An 18,183-nucleotide genomic window follows, 5' to 3' on the forward strand; every position below is an offset into this window, starting at 1 on the left:
GTTGCCATAAGTTGAACATCTAGGGCATGTTTGTTAGGACATGGCTAATATCTTCTAGTAAAGAAGGAAAATAAAGCCGATATTTAACAACGATTTTCTTCTGAGTGAAAATATATTGTGTTTTGTTATATGTTTATCTACAATATGTTATATAATATAGGTTATATGGCTAATATGTATGTATATATTATATGCATTTATATGTGTGTGTACATATCTGTATATCTTTTGATATCAGAACTCTTTCTTCACTAGAATTATTTCTGAGCCAAGCATTTTTCTTTGAGAAGACGAAAAACAAAACAAGTAGTGAGAAATTGCAGTGCGCCTAAAATTGTGCTGAAACTGTGATGTCTCAGGACTGGCTCAGACATCCTGGGTGCCTCAAATTATATCATGGGAATCTTTACTCCTATGATTAGCTGTGCAGGACAATGATTCCACTGTTTGGATTGCAGTCACCGAACTGCTAGATAGCTGGGAGGCAGAGAGGGGTCGTGCAGATGTCACGGAGATCTAAGGCAATTTTTTTTGGCTTTCTGAAGTTGACTTTGTAGTATCGGGGTCAGAATGTTTTTACTTCTTGACAAATCCTTTATAGAAATAATTTACTCATCTTAACTTAAAAAGTCCCCCCAAATTCCTGAATATTTTAGGTTTCTTTTGTGCCTATTGTTAAAATAAATAAAATGGAAAAGGAGGACAAATGTAAGAAATAATAGTGTCATTGAAAGTGTCATTGCACTGTAGTTTGTAAATGATTACTTCTTTTTCAAATGAACACATGCATATTCTCTCCCCACCCCCGTCCCCCTCCCTTCTCTCTCTCCCATCCCGAAATACTGGAACACCCTTTTATTTAATGTTGGTGACTGAAACTGGGAATGCATAGAGAAACAAGTAAATAGCAGTCTTTCTTTGTGGGCATTCAATCACTGTCAACAGCTTATTTTTATGAGTAGTAAATTTAGTTTCAAAATAAGCACAGTGAAGAAAAAGAATGTGATGCTAGAATTTAAAGAGCAATATATCACCTGACTAGTGTTCATGCATAAAATAGAATCAGATCCTATTGGGCCTGTGATAGGACTATTAACTGACCTACAAGGATAAAAGCACAAAGGTAGATATCTAATTCCCTTGCTCCCTGTGCAAGTGAACATTTTTCAAAAGAGCTAACTAGTAGAATCATTGATTTTCCTCTTTGCTACTCTTTGATTCTCACCAAGATCTGAGCTTATTCCTATTAGCAAGACTTCATTAAATCTCAGAGGAAACATGCCTGGTAAGGAAGTAAATGGAGGTTCAGGAATACCATAGACCATAATTTGCAATTTTTATAGTAATCTTATTTATGTCTCACAAAATTGCCGTAGTACTTTGGTGTTAGATACAGAACATTTCTCTAATTCTGTTGTCTCTTTCCTTGCCATTGAGGACTTTCTTTTCCTTTTTCTTTTCAGTGAGTTTATATAACCTACTTGGAGAAGTTTGTGTGCATTTGTTTTAAAATCATTGCCTTTGATTTTATATTTGATAATAAAAAAAAACCCAAAGGTAAACCCCAGTGCAGCTCATCATAACATTGTAACACTGAGAATTGTGCTTCTTGTTTATATATATTGTCTGTGGTTGTAGTGTTTTAATTTCCTACCATGTTATTTATTGAAAAATTATATAATATGATTATCTTTGCATGTTAACATTTTTTTGATTGGTTTACAGAGCTGAATCTTAGAACTCTTGTACAATCTTCATTCTTTCTCTAGGTTTTAAAAGTTTGTTTCATTTGCTTTTACTTTTTCACCTAGAAGTATCAAAGCTGAGGAGTCAAAATTTAGAAGAGTTAAGAATGAAATAAAATGCCAATAGTTTTCATTCTTTTTAGACTATAGATCTTTGCTTACTGAACAATAGGGGAAAATAGGTATTTAAAAAATTTGCCAATGTTTGTAATCTTGAGAATTTACCCTTAAAACTAGTTATTCAACATCAGATGAAAGGTCATCAATAAGCAATATGAGTTGTTCACTGTATGGGATGTACTTTGGATTTTGTCTGATTCGAGTCATTTCAGCTCGGCTACTTCGGATTCTGTGATGGGATGTAGTCCAATCCAATCTTACATGTCTTATATGTGGTATGTAGTGTTTGTTTGGTTGGTTGGTTTTACTGTAACCAGCGGAAGTGGAGAGATCCATATAAATCCCCATTTCTATGATCCTCTCAGTGGGCTGTATTGAGCAAAGAAAAATTCACTTACACACCAGAATTACAACCAAAGAATTTTAATAGTGTTTTGTTTAAATTAGGTGGAAAATCTGAGAAGTATGTGTGATTTCTAAGATGCTCTGGTATGTTGCACGGGGTTACAAAGGACAAGTAGATTTTAAGAAAAAAGATAAAAATTAAGATATACAGACATTTCTTTTACCTCACACCTTTGTAAAAATTATTCTCCTCCTTTGGCCAGTAGTCAGTCTTCAGCTTCTTTTATTTATTTATTTTTAAAACATCTTTATTGGAGTATAATTGCTTTATAATGCTGTGTTATTTTCTGCTTTATAGCAAAGTGAATCATCTATACATATATGCCCATATCTCCTCCCTCTTGCGTCTCCCTCCCACCCTCCCTATCCCACCCCTCTAGGTGGTCACAAAGCACGAGCTGACCTCCCTGTGCTATGCGGCTGCTTCCCACTAGCAATCGGTTTTACATTTGGTAGTGTATATATGTCCATGCCACTCTCTCACTTTGTCCCAGCTTACCCTTTCCCCCCCTCCCTGTGTCCTCAAGTCTATTCTCTAGTAGGTCTCCATCTTTATTCCCGTACTGCCCCTAGGTTCTTCATGACCTTTTTTTTTTTTAGATTCCTTATATATGTGTTAGCATACGGTATTTGTTTTTCTCTTTCTGACTTACTTCACTCTGTATGACAGACTCAAGGTTCATCCACCTCACTACAAGTAACTCAATTTTGTTTCCTTTTATGGCTGAGTAATATTCCATTGTATATATGTGCCACATCTTCTTTATGCATTCATCTGTCAATGGACACTTAGGTTGTTTCCATGTCCTGGCTATTTTAAATAGAGCTGCAGTGAACATTTTGTCACATGACTCTTTTTGAATTATGGTTTTTTCAGGGTATATGCCCAGTAGTGGGATTGCTGGGTCGTATGGTAGTTCTATTTTTAGTTTTTTTTGTTTTGTTTTGTTTTGTTTTGCAGTACGCGGGCCTCTCACTGTTGTGGCCTCTCCCATTGCGGAGCACAGGCTCCGGACGTGCAGGCTCACCGGCCATGGCTCACGGGCCTAGCCGCTCCGCAGCATGTGGGATCTTCCCGGACCGGGGCATGAACCTGTGTCCCCTGCATCGGCAGGCGGACTCTCAACCACTGCGCCACCAGGGAAGCCCTATTTTTAGTTTTTTAAGGAACCTCCATACTGTTCTCCATAGTGGCTGTTTCAATTTACATTCCCACCGACACTGCAAGAGGGTTCCCTTTTCTCCACACCCTCTCCAGCATTTACTGTTGGTAGATTTTTTGATGATGGCCATTCTGACTGGTGTGAGATGATATCTCATTGTAGTTTTGATTTGCATTTCTCTAATGATTAATGATGTTGAGCGTCCTTTCATGTGTTTGTTGGCAGTGTGTATATCTTCTTTGGAGAAATGTCTATGTAGGTCTTCTGCCCATTTTTGGATTGGGTTGTTTGTTTTTTTGTTATTGAGCTGCATGAGCTGCTTGAAAATTTTGGAGATTAATCCTTTGTCAGTTGCTTCATTTGCAAATATTTTCTCCCATTCTGAGGGTTGTCTTTTTGTTTTGTTTATGGTTTCTTTTGCTCTCTTTGAAGTTTCATTAGGTCCCATTTGTTTATTTTTGTTTTTATTTCCATTTCTCTAAGAGGTGGGTCAAAAAGGATCTTGCTGTGATTTATGTCATAGAGTGTTCTGCCTATGTTTTCCTCTAAGAGTTTGATAGTGTTTGACCTTACGTTTAGGTCTTTAATCCATTTTGAGTTTATTTTTGTGTATGGTGTTAGGGAGTGTTCTAATTTCATTCTTCTACATGTAGCTGTCCAGTTTTCCCAGCACCACTTATTGAAGAGGTTGTCTTTTCTCCATTGTATATTCTTCCCTCCTTTATCAAAAATAAGGTGACCATATGTGTGTGGCTTTATCTCTGTGGAATCTAGAAAAATGATACAGATGAACTTATTTGTAAAGCAGAAATAGAGACACAGACGTAGAACATGAACTTATAGATATCAAGGGGGTGAGATGAATTGGGAGATTGGGGTTGACATATATACACTACTATGTATAAAATAGATAACTAATGAGAACCTACCGTATAGCACAGGAAACTCTACTCAGTGCTCTGTGGTGACCTAAATAGGAAGGAAATCCAAAAAAGAGGGGATATATGTATACGTATAACTGATTCACTTTGCTGTATAGCAGAAACTAATACAACATTGTAAAGCAACTATACTCTAATAAAAATTAAAAAAAAATTTTGGAGGTGATTTTTTAATCAAGACCACATTTCTGACATTAATTCTGGTGCAAGGGGAAAACAGTAAAGCATAAAGAACTTTAGCAGGAAATAATGTATTTTGAATAAAGAGGTAAGTGCTCAAGTATATAAATATGAGGCCCAGCTCAGAGTATATTAGGAGTTCTGAGGGAAGAATGAAAACCATCGGAAAACTACCAGAGGAAGATAATTGTTCACTGGTTGGATTCTGGACATTTGTTTTTCTCATCTATCATTTATAGGTATATTTTAGTAAAGGCACTATATACTAAATGTCAAAAATACTTTTTTGAGAATTATTCATAGGTGGTTTGAAAGCTAATAAAGAAGATGCCCTAATAGTACAACTAATAGTAAGGAGTATATAAGCTAGAGTGAAGCCACAGAAGTAGTGAGGATAACAGTGCCTAGCCATTTGCAGGGAAAGAACATCTGGATCCAATAGTGGTTTTGGTTGTGAGAACTGATCAAGAGACAAATAGAAGACGACACTAATGTGGAAGTCAACTGTGCTACCTGTGGTACTAAGGATGATGAGAATGATGGAGAAAGTGTGTGTGATGGGGGGGTAGAGACTAGCTAATGAGTCTTTATTACACCCTGTGAAAGACTCAATGTAAAATATTGGGTAAAACTGGAAATATAGAGTAACTTTCTTTTAAAATAAACTTGGTAGCTTATCTATATTGATACATGTATATCAGTAAACCCAGGACTAAATAACAAAAAGGATGATGGGATGATCATCACAGATATATCATTTATTGACGCTTTATTATGTGCTGTGAATGGCAGTAAGCCTCATCTCCCTTCATTCCATAACAACCTGATGAGACAGGTACTATATTAATCCAATATAAGAAGGAAGGAATCTGAGGCTCGTAGAGGTTAAGGAACTTGCCCCAAATCACTCAGCTAGAAAGATGCAGAGCAACGACTTGGATATGGGAACTTTGATCCCAAACACCATGTTTTCAACAACTACCATGATATTGCATCCTTCTGAGGCTATTCGATAGACACTGCCACAGTTATCTTTTTATGATAACATTTTGATAATGCAGTTTATGTTGACTTAAATCTTTATTAAAGACTGTAACCAACACTTCAGAAAAACATTACGGAAGTGTCTGTTCTCTTGGATGGCTAAGAATTTGTTCTCTACAGAATTGTTTTCATTTGAATAGTTTTCTTATGATTTAAATATACAACTGTATATTTTAACTAATATGTAACTGCTTTTAAGAGCTACCTTAATATTCTCTCCAATGCTCTTTCTTTTTAGGTCAATATTTATAATTCTATATCACTTTTGTGGAGTGGCAGTTTTAAAATAGAATGTCTAGCTTTTCTTAATACTTTGATTTGTGCAATTTGTTTGAGTTCATTCTCATTCCAAAGTTTCTTCAGGACTAATTATGTTTTGTGTGTGTGTGTATATTTGGAGTTAATAAGCTTAGATACTAGGGGGGAAAACAATGGAAAGATTATACCACAGATAATTAATAAAAATCAATTAGTTTGTTAATGAGTACTCTGTTGGTACCCAAGGTGGAAGAAACCAGCTGGGGGAAAGAAATCAGGATCCCTGAACAGGACATTTAGAATGCCTGAGTCCTGCTGAGAATTCAAGAGGAAATAACTCTAAGAAGCACTTACTTGGGTTCAAACTGGCTAAATTTCCTCTTGAGATTGCAATTCCTCTAGCTAATAAATCTAGTAAAAAAGTGATTCACCTTTACTGTATGCCATAAAGCATTTTCTGAGGCCTAAGTACATTGCTCACTGCCCTGTATTAAAAACAAACCCATAGTTGTAAATGTCAATGACTAAGAATATTAGAGCCCTTGCATCTTTCTTGTTTTAGTAGAAAAGCTGGAAGCACCCATTACCTCTTCTATGACTTTTTACATTGTATTTATTTAAATGGCAAAAGTCAAACATGAGATGACAGGGAAATATAAAATCTGTCTTCCAGTGGTCCTTGGACAAAGCAGAAAATTCTAATGATAGCAATTGACCTTCATATAAAGTTTTTCAGAACAACCCATTCTTCCCATCGTTATATTTATGATAAGAGTATTTCCTCTCCATCATATGTAATTATGGATCATTTATAGCAGTAACAGAGAAGAGTTGATTTATATTAAAAAAAACAACTAATTCCATTTGATGTGTTTTCTCTAAGGATTGAGGGAAAAATGTATTCTAGTGGACTGATAACTTTTATGTGAATTTTATATACGGTTGTGTTGTAAATAAACATATTTCCAGTAATTGTTATGAATCCAAATATGACAGCTAATGGGTCTCCCTCTTGGATAAAAGATAAAGTCTAAAAGATGTTTTCAGTATTGGTTTTATAATAAAAGTGTTCCAGATTCTGTGAGTTAGATTTATAGTATGGAATAAGATACATAAAATTGATATTGAAATTTTTTTTTTTTTTGCGGTACGCGGGCCTCTCCCTGTTGTGGCCTCTCCCGTTGCGGAGCACAGGCTCCGGACGCGCAGGCTAAGCGGCCATGGCTCACGGGCCTAGCCGCTCGGCGGCATGTGGGATCTTCCCGGACAGGGGCACGAACCCGTGTCCCCTGCATCGACAGGCGGACTCTCAACCACTGCGCCACCAGGGAAGCCCGATATTGAAAAATTTTACCTAATGGTCCCCTCTAAGTATGAGTTAGAATCCTGGGGGTAAAAGATCATTGGTTTGACTCAAATAGTTGGCTTCCACAGATAACAGGTTCCTCTAATTATCTACACAATTTCTGGATAGTGAAATAGAGAGTGCTCACACATGGGTAGGAGAAAAAATGGACTGAATACATACAAATAAATGATTCATTAAGTAATGTTAGACTATTTTTAGTCAAGTAAAGAAGTAAATAAGTTAGTGCTGTTTTCCTTCAAATAAATGCAGAACTGTGTGCTTAAAAACCACGTTCGTACAATGGACAAAAGTGGTATCTACACTCATTTAAGTAATTGGATTACAGTTTCCTTTTTAGTGCTCTCTGATATTTCCTCTTTTTCCCCTAGTACATTTTTAATTTCCTAGGTGGCAAGAGTAATTGTCTCAGTTTCATGACCTTACTTTTCTTTTAATGCATGGGATTTTTCAAATGTTCTGGCATCTGCCTACATATAAAATGCAATTATGCTTTATTTCAAAATATGTTGAACAATGAATGCACCTTATGTTCATTTTAGGAATACGTATAGAGATATTACACACAAATGAGGAATTCATCTGTGAATACGTGAATTTTTGGAGCACATATGTTTATCATTTTCCATTTAACCTTCGCTATTCCATCAAGAAACTGAATAACATTCTTCATACTTATTAACTAGTTGCATTATTTTTTCCCCATCAACTAAAAAGAAGCAATTTTTTTGAAGCCATTTCTAAATTCTTGGAAACCCTGTGAACCCAAAGAGACAAACTGGCCTGACCTGTGGGATGGTGGCGGTCACCATCTAACTCCCTTCAGAGGTACATGGCCCCATGAAACATGTCAGAGCTACCTCAAACTTACACAGAATTAATATTTAGTATGGAAAATTAAAATTGTAGCTTCTGGAATGCATTTCACTTTTGGTCTTTAGGTACCACAGACTTTCACATAGGCGGTATATGATTTTACACCTTCTCTTTAAAGTTAAGGAAATCGAGACTTTAAATTACTTATTAATATTGCTAGACTTGTGATTGAACCAATGACCTCTGATATGGGAATATTTATTTATAATAAATATTTATTTATTTATATTTATTATATATATATTTATTTATTTATTGAGGAATTTATTTATTGAGGAATAAATGCCTGCTCTATCACTAAGTACTCAGACAAACTAACCTCTCTGTGTCTTGGCTGGTTCATCTGAAAATAAGGATACTGGGGCTTCCCTGGTGGCGCAGTGGATGGGGGTCCACCTGCTGGTGCAGGGGACCCGGGTTCGTGCCCCGGTCCGGGAAGATCCCACGTGCCGCGGAGCGGCTGGACCCGTGAGCCGTGGCCGCTGGGCCTGCACGTCCGGAGCCTGTGCTCCGCATCGGGAGAGGCCACAGTAGTGAGAGGCCCGAGTACCACAAAAAAAAAAAAAAAAAAAAAAAAAAAATAAGGATACTGATAATGACTATCTCATAAGGTTACTGTGATGATTAAGATAAGGTAACTTTTTAAAAGAACTTATAATAATGCATAGTATACAATTAAGTGCTATATAAGTGTTTGCAAAATAAATCATTTAATCATGTTAATGCACTCAAATCATATAAACCCTTCCTTTGAAAGACTGCCAATCAGTGGAACTGCTAGAGGTAAACACTTTTCCTTCATTTGATATTAGATACTGCATTGTTAGTTCAACAAGCTGTGGAACGCTTCGTATTTGCCAGGATTAATGTTACCTGCTGGAGACTAGGAAAAGAAAAGATGCTGCCCTAAAAGAGTCTATTCTGGTTGAAGAGATTGAAACATACATCTAAATAAATAATTAAAATACAGTGTGATTGGTGCTATGAAATAGTGTTGGAAGAGCTATAAATTTCAACTTAAAGGAGGGTCTCACAAAGGTGATTCAGTAGCTCTTGAAGTTTTAATAGAAATATTTCTAGTAAGGACTGAGGAAAATACATCTTAGTGCAAACAGAAAGGACAGATGAAACTGTTGTGGCTTTAGCTCTGCCCTCAGGCTTTCTCATGCAGGGACAGGGTAGAAGAGCAGCCCAAAGTGGGGCTTTCCCACTGTCGTGCAAAAAGGAAGAGCAAGGGGGTGAGCTGAACCGTGCAATCACACTTACAGCTTCTGTTCAGAAGTGGTCTGTGTCATATCTCCACTTTCTGTTAATCAAAGGAAGGCATGTAGTCAAGCCGCAAATCAATGAGGTAGGGTTCAATATACTATGTTTCTCTCTCAAGAGTAGTAGAGGGCACATGACAATGAGCAGGGATTACAATCTCTCTCTGGAAGAAAAGGAGTGTATAATTGAACAGTAATATGAACTATCACAGGCATTTAGGGAGTTGGGGGGGATTTGCTGTGGTTGGAATGCAGACCATTAACTGTAGGGAATAAAACAAGTGATAAAACAAGAATGATAAATGTAGCCAAATTGTGAAATATCTCGTATCTTGCTGAAACTTTTTGACTTTATCCATGATCAACAATATATTTTTATAAGAATGACCCTGGCTGAAATGTGGAAGACGGCCTGGACAAGGAGAAAGTGGAGGTATAGAGGCTGGTTAGGACTGAAAGAGAATGGTACTGGGAGGGAGCTTACAAATACATGTAGAGTGCCTGGAGAAGGTAGAATTGGCAGACAGACCAGCTATGGAAGGTGAAGAGTAAGGATTTGGAAAGAAAGAAGTAAAGTTAGGAGGGTTCCAGCTTGGTTGGCTAAGTAATGAGATTGAATGAACCGGGAAATATGGGAAAAATCAGTCATTATTACCAAGAAAAGGAGTAGGATTATTCTGTCAGGGTCAAGGTATAAGTTGAAGGGAGGCTTCAGAAGATGGGATTGGTGGGCTGACTTCACAGAAAAGTGACTGGCTGTAGAGAAAAGGAACCCTAGCAAAGGGAACAGAGTATGGCAATGTAGATAGTATTAAGCATCACGCCGTGCTCAGAAATTTTAAGATACTTGTGGCCACAAAAACAAGAGTTAAAATCAAAGAAGGGAATACTGAAATAGTCAAATATACAGTCTTAGTGTTCTGGTCCATTTTCTTTCTCACTTTTCCATCTCAGTTGAAGAGTACGTGCAAATTGAGAATGACACGAATGCAATAAAAAGTCTTAATAACGGGTTAAACTCAATAAGGTTAAAGGCCAACTAGAAATCAAGTTATATTCATAAAATGAGCTGTGAATATGACAAATGATCAGGAGAAATATATAAATTTAAAACATCTATTTCTAATGTTTGAACACAAAGCTATCTTGATACTGTAGTTTTTTTTTAAATTACTCATTTAATTTTAGGAATGTAGAAATAGTCACACAGAAATTGGCATCAATAATTAGTACTGGGACTCTGTATTAAGTTAGCCTTCATGATTATGTGGTTCATTTCATGTTCAATTTAGTTGATATAACCAGAGTCAATATTAACACTGTAAATATCACATACTATTCTTGTATAATGATAACATAAGACAGAATAAAATTTTATAAAGGAAAATATTGTTATAATAGATTTTAAAAGGAGGCTGGCTGGCTAGTTTGGATAAAAAGCAGCAGGTCATAAAGGTCCTATTGGGTATAAAACTATCAAGTCAGATTCTCAGCTTAACATTTCCAGAAATTCAGTTTGAAAAATTACTCAATTATTAACTTCTTGAAGTCTGACTCAAGTTTAGTTGTGAGCAACAAAACTCATGAAACTAAATTATAAACCATGACATTCATTTATTCATTCACAAAATACTAGTTACTAACATACGATGTCTTTTCGCTCAAAATTACATGAAAGAAAATTTACATGGGAGAATACTGTGTGTTTTGCATGAAAGTAAAATAAATAAAATGCCTTTGAATTGCCATCAGACTAGAACTGGACAAGATACCATTCTGTAGTCTAAAAGAATTTTATCTGTATACCCAATTCTCTGAATTCCTGAGACCCATTCCGGGTATAGTGACTGAGGAGTTCCAGGGGTGGGACCAGGAGATCATAGTGTCTCAGGTGATTCTTATCGTGAAGTGTCTCAGAAACGTTGGCATGATGCATCAGCACTTGCTTCTTACTTCTCCTTCTCAAATATGATCTGTGCAGATTTCTGACTTCTCTGTCCAGGTTTTTAACATTAAAATTCTGTGGATTAATAGCTTATTCCTGAGAGCACTTCCTAGTTGCTATGACTTATCTGAGAAATAAGTATAACACTTGATTTCTATAGACTTGGTCTCTGTAGTATCATGTTTCCACACCATATACTGGTGAATTATTTTGAAGAAAATTGGTCTCACTTATCAATATTTTGGGTGGATACTAACCACTTTAATTTCAAAGGAAGATTTTGTCTGACCTGTGCCTAAATACAGGTCATTTCATTATAGTTTACAGTTAGTAAACTGCCAATCTGGAGTAGCTTGTCCGAAACCCTTGCCAATAAATATATTAGAAATTCAGAATGATTCATATTTAAAAAATAAGAATGGGAAATTTGCTATATATTACATCATGTACCAAGTGTGATTGAATGTGCTCTATATAAATGGAGAAAAGTTCGTGTGTGTGTATGTGTCTTTCTTCCTGTTGTTGGTTCAGGTCAGGTTCTTAATAAGTCTTCTGTGTCAAACTTGAGGAAAAGAATTCTGTGCGTTTGTTTTTTTACTTTGGAATAACAGTTGACAGCTTATAAACCTATATAATAGTAATGAATGAGAGGGATAAGAGAAGTGAAATGAATGAATGCCTTTATGTTTTAAAAGTGTCTTTCATTTATCCCTCCATTAGATATTTGAGTCCCTATCCTTGTTTTGTGCCAGGTACTGTAATTCTATGTGAAGACTACGGTCATAGTCTTCTTTTTAATATTGACTCGATACGAATTAATTTTTTCAACTTGAAGACATATTCCCTTAGTATTTGAGAACATACAGATACGTCTCATGTCGGATGTCTGTTCTGTGGTATATCTTTCCAAGTTTGATCAGGATTAATGAGCAGAGTCTTTTCCTGGAGACTTTTACCTTCATTTCAAAGAGACTGGGGAAGCCCAAGGGCTCTGTCACCTGTGCCAATAGCAAGAACAGTGGCAGGTTTGCTGAAATTGATTATGAATGTCTCCAACTACTGGGCAAAGCTGAAGTACAGTCTGTCCATATCCATGTGAGGATAGAGTAGAAATTAAAATGAAAGCAGGACACAGCAAGGTAAAGTAAAAGATTTTGCTATTAGGCTAGTGCTTTGATCATAAAGATTCAAACGTATCTATCACCCTACATCTGTGAGAATGTATTAAAAGGTTAATGAAGTTTTGTACCTTTTTGGACTTAGAACTAAATTGTCAGTTCAGCAAATATGAAAAATTTTTGTACTATAGACTATCCCAGGAAATTCTCTGAGGGAAAAAATGAGATGCCTTTACGATTTATTTCAGAACATCCAGTATCTTAAAACTGTTCTACACAATTTTGAGGCTGTTTCAAAGGAACTGTATAGAGCTAATCCTGTTTAAAAAGAAATTGGGAAGGCTCAAGAAAATCCCTTATGTGAGCAATCAGGACAATATGTATAGTACTATGATTTATATACAATTTATAGACCTTTGAATCAAATATTCACCATTTTAATAATTTCAGGGAGACAACTGCTTCACCACAGTCTGTAGCATAAGAATCACATCATAAGACTGCATATAATAGTGATACTGCCATGGGTTAAATGAGCAGAGCTTGAAGTGTTATTTTTTTTAAAATTGAAAGGTTGTGGCAGTAATAAAAAGGTTGAATGGTAATGCCTCTAATTGAACAGTAAGGCCTCTTCCCTATTAAGTCACTCTTTCATCTGTCTTTTTAATTATTTCATTATCATTTTGTACTGCAGTTCACAATGAAATGACCATTTGTGTTTAAGTGAAAGCTAATTATTAAGACTGAATTATTGTGCAGTTTATTGATCCCTATGGAGGATTAAGGGCTTTAAGTTCGTCTAGACAGAATAGTTAGCAAAATGACAAAAGGAAACATATAAGCCCCTTGGGAAGAATCCCTATGCTCCATAAGCAATTAATGCCTGCCAGGTAATGGAATTTAAGTTTATACTAAATCCAGCAGAGCTTTGACATTTCAACTGCCTTATAAACACATTAGTCTAATGAATTAAGACTTATGAATTGTGTTTAGATACAAGTAGGAATAGTAAGTCCAGGATATTTTTAGCCATCATTGATTGAATAAAAATAGATCATTTTCTCTCTGAATCTGATAAAAAATGGAATATGTTCTTCTTTGTGTTGATCTCTGTTCATTCTGTTCTGTGCTGATGGATGTGTATTAACAATTTCCATTTCCCAGAGAACGCTAATCTTCCTTATGGATGTGAAAAGTATGCAATGATAAACCAAGAAAGGAAAAAACTACATATATGTGTGTATATATAGTACTTCTGAGTAAGAAACCAAACAGCCTGTTCATTTCAGTCCAGTGCTGGGCAATTTTTAAAGCCATCTGTCATCACAGTGATGAACGAGCCCCAGTCTGAGCTGATGCTACAACCCATTGCTGTTAATTATAAGAGCATGTACTTGCCTGGACTTCGAGGAGATCTTACCCAATCCTTCAGTTATGTGACTTTTCTTCCTAAAGTGCTTGGTGTTCAAAGCTCTTGTGAAAACATGACATAAAGGTTTTTGGAAAAAAAATTGCTAAAACTCTTTCGATAGCGAAGATTTTGGCAAGTACCCTGGGCAATAATGACAAATTAATTCAGACAGGTGGTGCCAAGTTTCAGGTATTTTTCTTTGCCATCTTCATTTTCAAACTTCCCACAAAAATCTCTTTTAGTGTACCAACCATAATTATTTAAAGGTCAGATAACAGATATTTAAGTTTTATGCAATAAAAATCAGGTACATTTTACCTGTCTAGACTTCTCTGAATTTGAAGTTGCTTTTTCGCTATGAAATTCTTGAACATTTTAACAGCCTTCTGTGTGTCTTATACACACACACACACACACACACACACACACACACACACACACATATATGTATATATCATGTCAAGGACTATTCAATGAAGAGGCATCATATCAGTCAGCCAGAGGCACAGTTTAAATATTTAAGTATATTTATACAAAATATATTTTAGGTGCTTATCATATAAGTTTGGATTAAATTGAAAGCATTCATATGCACCAGGTGTCATCTATTTAGCAATTGCAAAACTGTTTGCTTCCATTATATTTATGCACAATTTTATTGCTTGCATTTGACAGTGGCAAAGTAGCGAGTTTAATAAGCAAGCGTAAGTTTTTATAGCAATGATTATGGACTTTTATGGTATTTAAACTAGATTAATCAGTGAAGTATGATAAAGTCGAAGGATTAAACAGACTGTGCACTTAAATATAAAACACTAATGGGGAAATCTTCCACGAGGCAATATTTGTTATTATGAAAATATAATAAAAGTATAATTGGTGGGGTTCTCTTTCTAGGAAAAAGGTGGGTTTTCTAAGCTTAAGAAGTCAAATTAATGCCTAGGGAAATAGGGCATCCTTCTTATATATAGACATGGTGTCACCTATGTGAGAGTCGTTTGATTTTTAAAACCTAACATAAAACTTATGCCTTACATTATGCCATTATATGGCTGAATTGAAAATAGGATCCTAGAGAAAAACATTCTAAGCATTTCTCCTAATTTTATCTTTGTACAATTGCACATATGCCCCTAGATATGCATATTCAGATGTTGATTTATAATATATTTGTGTTATTAGAAGACTTCGTTTTCTGTTTTGAAGAAAAACTCCTAATGAGCAAAGTTGTAAACTATGTTTCAGAATGCTTGAAGTTTGAATGCCTCAAGTCTATTGGTGGGTTAAAAGTAAAAGTTCAAGTGAAGAGGATTAATTTACTTAACAAAAATGATAGGTATATATGACTCAAAGTCAAATAAGTCATGTTTTCTAAACTTAAAAATACTAATACTTGTATTATCTATTACTACTTAACAAATTCCATTAGAACTTAGCAGTTTAAAGTACCAAACATTTATTGTCTCAGTTTCTGTGGGTCAGGAATCTAGGAGCAGCTAAGCTGGGTTTCTCTGGATCAAGGAGGCTCATGAAGTTTCAGTCAAGCTGCCAAGAAGGGCTAGAGTCTCATTAAAGCCTTGTTGTCCTTTCCTAAACTCATGTGGCTGTTGGCAGGGTCCAGTGTCTTGCTGGCTGTTGACCATGGCACTACCTCAGTTCCCTGCCACCTGGGCCTTGCCATAAGGCAGCTCACAACATGGCACCTAGTTTCCCTCAGACCAAGAAAGCAAGAGAGAGTGATCACCTAAGGTGGAAGCCACAGTCTTTTTACAACCTAGTATCAGAAGGGACATTCCATCATTTCTGTTGTATTCTAACAAAGGAATAAGCCAATAAGTCAAACACACTCCAGAAAGAGGACTGACAAGGTTATGTACACCAGGAGGTGGGGATCATTGTGGGCCCTTTTAGAGATTGCCTTCTACAAAGCTGATGGCTTAGCAAAAGAGACAGATAGCCAACTGTTAGAGTAGAATGCTGTGCCATGATAAAAGTGTTTGTAGAGTGCAAAGGAAGGATATCTTGACAGACTGAGGGTGTTACATAGACTGTTGAATGGGAAAGATGATCCAAAAAAGTTTAGAAGAGCCAGTAGGCAGTGGCATATGTGGGAGTGGCTGAAAAGAGCGTTTCTGGTAGAGGGGTATGTAAGAAGGCTTGCAAGTAAACTACAGGTTGATGGTTACAACTAGAAGACAGTCTATAATAGGAAGGGTGGGAATTTAGGCTTATATAGGTAGGTGGTAGCCAATGACCTTATATGTTAAACTTGGGGTTTGAACTTTATTCTTAAAATTGGCAGAGGAATTGATAATTATACATCTGATCAACTTACTTTTTAGAAAGACCACTCTGGTACAGTATAGAGAATAGATTCAAGATATAAGAACTGGTTAGGAGACTACTTAGCTTATAGAGGAGCAAAGAAAACTTGAACAAAGGCTTAGTAGTAGTAGGAATAGAGAGAATGACATGAAACAATAGCTAGTAGGAAGGTAAGTAAAAGCTACAGTACTAATTGGATATGAGGCAGTAAAAGGATCAATAGACTATATCTAGGATAAGCATAGTGATATAGGTAATATATGTTCAGAGAAAGGAGTTGAGTTTTTCAAAAAGGAAGCAAAATTGGTCTTAGTTGGTGTACCAGTTAGTTAATATAGTTATTATGACTTAGGGCTTGGGTAGCCCTAAGGAAAGAAAGAAACATAATAAAAAGTCATGAAAGGATACTGGTAAGATAAAACATTTTCTATTAGAGACAAAGGTATCAGATGATAGATGACTAGTATGATGTCCAAGAAATTGTTAAGCAGTTGTTACATTCTGTGTTTCTTACATACCTTCATTTTCATCCCTTTGTTCCTACAGGAATTACAGCAACTTTACCCAACTTCATAATGCATATATAAAAAGACTGTAAGAATGTGACAGGATTCCAGAGACCTTAGCCTTGGCAGAGCACACAGGTGTCAAATGGTAGCAACTTTGATTAGAAGATTGAAGCATACATAAATGATCCTTGGAATTAGACAAGCTAAAATGCACCCACCGCTTAACCTAGATTCTCCAAATCCAGAAATCATAATATAAATTTCCAGACAATTACTAATTCATGGTTAAATTGTGCCTGTTAGTCAGTGTATCTTGACCTTAAATGATGTCTGCAATAGCGTCAAAGCCAAGTGATGCTGTGTTGTCAAGTAAGGATAATAACAAAACTGACCTCAAACCTTAGTTTCTTCATTAAGAAATCAGAGGGTATGCATTGTTTTGTGTATTTTGCAGAGTATTTTGGTGCTTGACTAACTCTTATCAAAGATGGGAGTATGTGAGCCTGAAAGAAGGATGAACAACCTTCCTTCCGAAAATACTGTGAATGATGGCTATGTATCAAACCAGAACTGCTAAACCTTTAGTTTTGAAGTATCTTGTATCAGTGAGTCATCTTGTCAACATGCATACAAAAGTGACATACACACTAATAAGCTCAGTTTAACAATGAACCTAGTATTTGTCTGGAAATTTACACTGAATTCACAGAAGGTCTTTAATTACAGCATAGTGAAAATTTTTAAAATAATATACTAGTAGTTGAACATTGAGATTTTATTTTCTTCAGGAAAAACTGAAACTTCCTAAATATTTAATCAGACAACTGGCAAGCATATATATTGCATGTTTTCTAGTCCTGTATGAGAAAATGGAAGTATATTAAAGGTTTTAATCCTGGACTAGAGTTAGACATTATGGGTTTGAATCCTGGTTGCATTGCTTAGTAGCCGGAGAATTTCTGGAAAATACCAACTTCTCAAGAACTCAGTGTAGTTATTGGCGAAAATGCAATAATAGTAACAACTACTTAACAAGCAGGTTGTGCAGCTTAAATGAGTAGTCTACCGAACAACAGTTAACACAATGCCTAGATATGAAAGGCACTTAATATATTTTAGCTATTCTTAGATAGTCAAATTTCCTTTCAAATATCCTTATTTAGTTCTATTTTCTGGTTTTTGTTTTTGTCCTTTATATTTATTAAATAACAGAAAACATAGGATAACTTTTAAAGAACATATACGTGAGAAATTGTACTTAAAATTAATTCAATAATTTGATCCTCAGAGCACACTTAAGCTATTCATATTATTCATTTGTTCATTCAGTAAATCAGTATTTATTGGATATCTGTTATCTGCTAAATCACTAAATAAGGCACTGGGGCTACAGTCTCTGCCCTCACGGAGTTTATAGTCTATCAGGAGATAAAGATGCTAATCACATAAACAAATGCAAAACTGACTCTGACATGCTGGTTTTAGAATTTGCTGCACTCATATTAAGAATGC

The sequence above is a fragment of the Stenella coeruleoalba genome (genome assembly GCF_951394435.1).
Source record: "Stenella coeruleoalba genome assembly, chromosome: 3".
Lineage (NCBI taxonomy): Eukaryota > Metazoa > Chordata > Mammalia > Artiodactyla > Delphinidae > Stenella > Stenella coeruleoalba.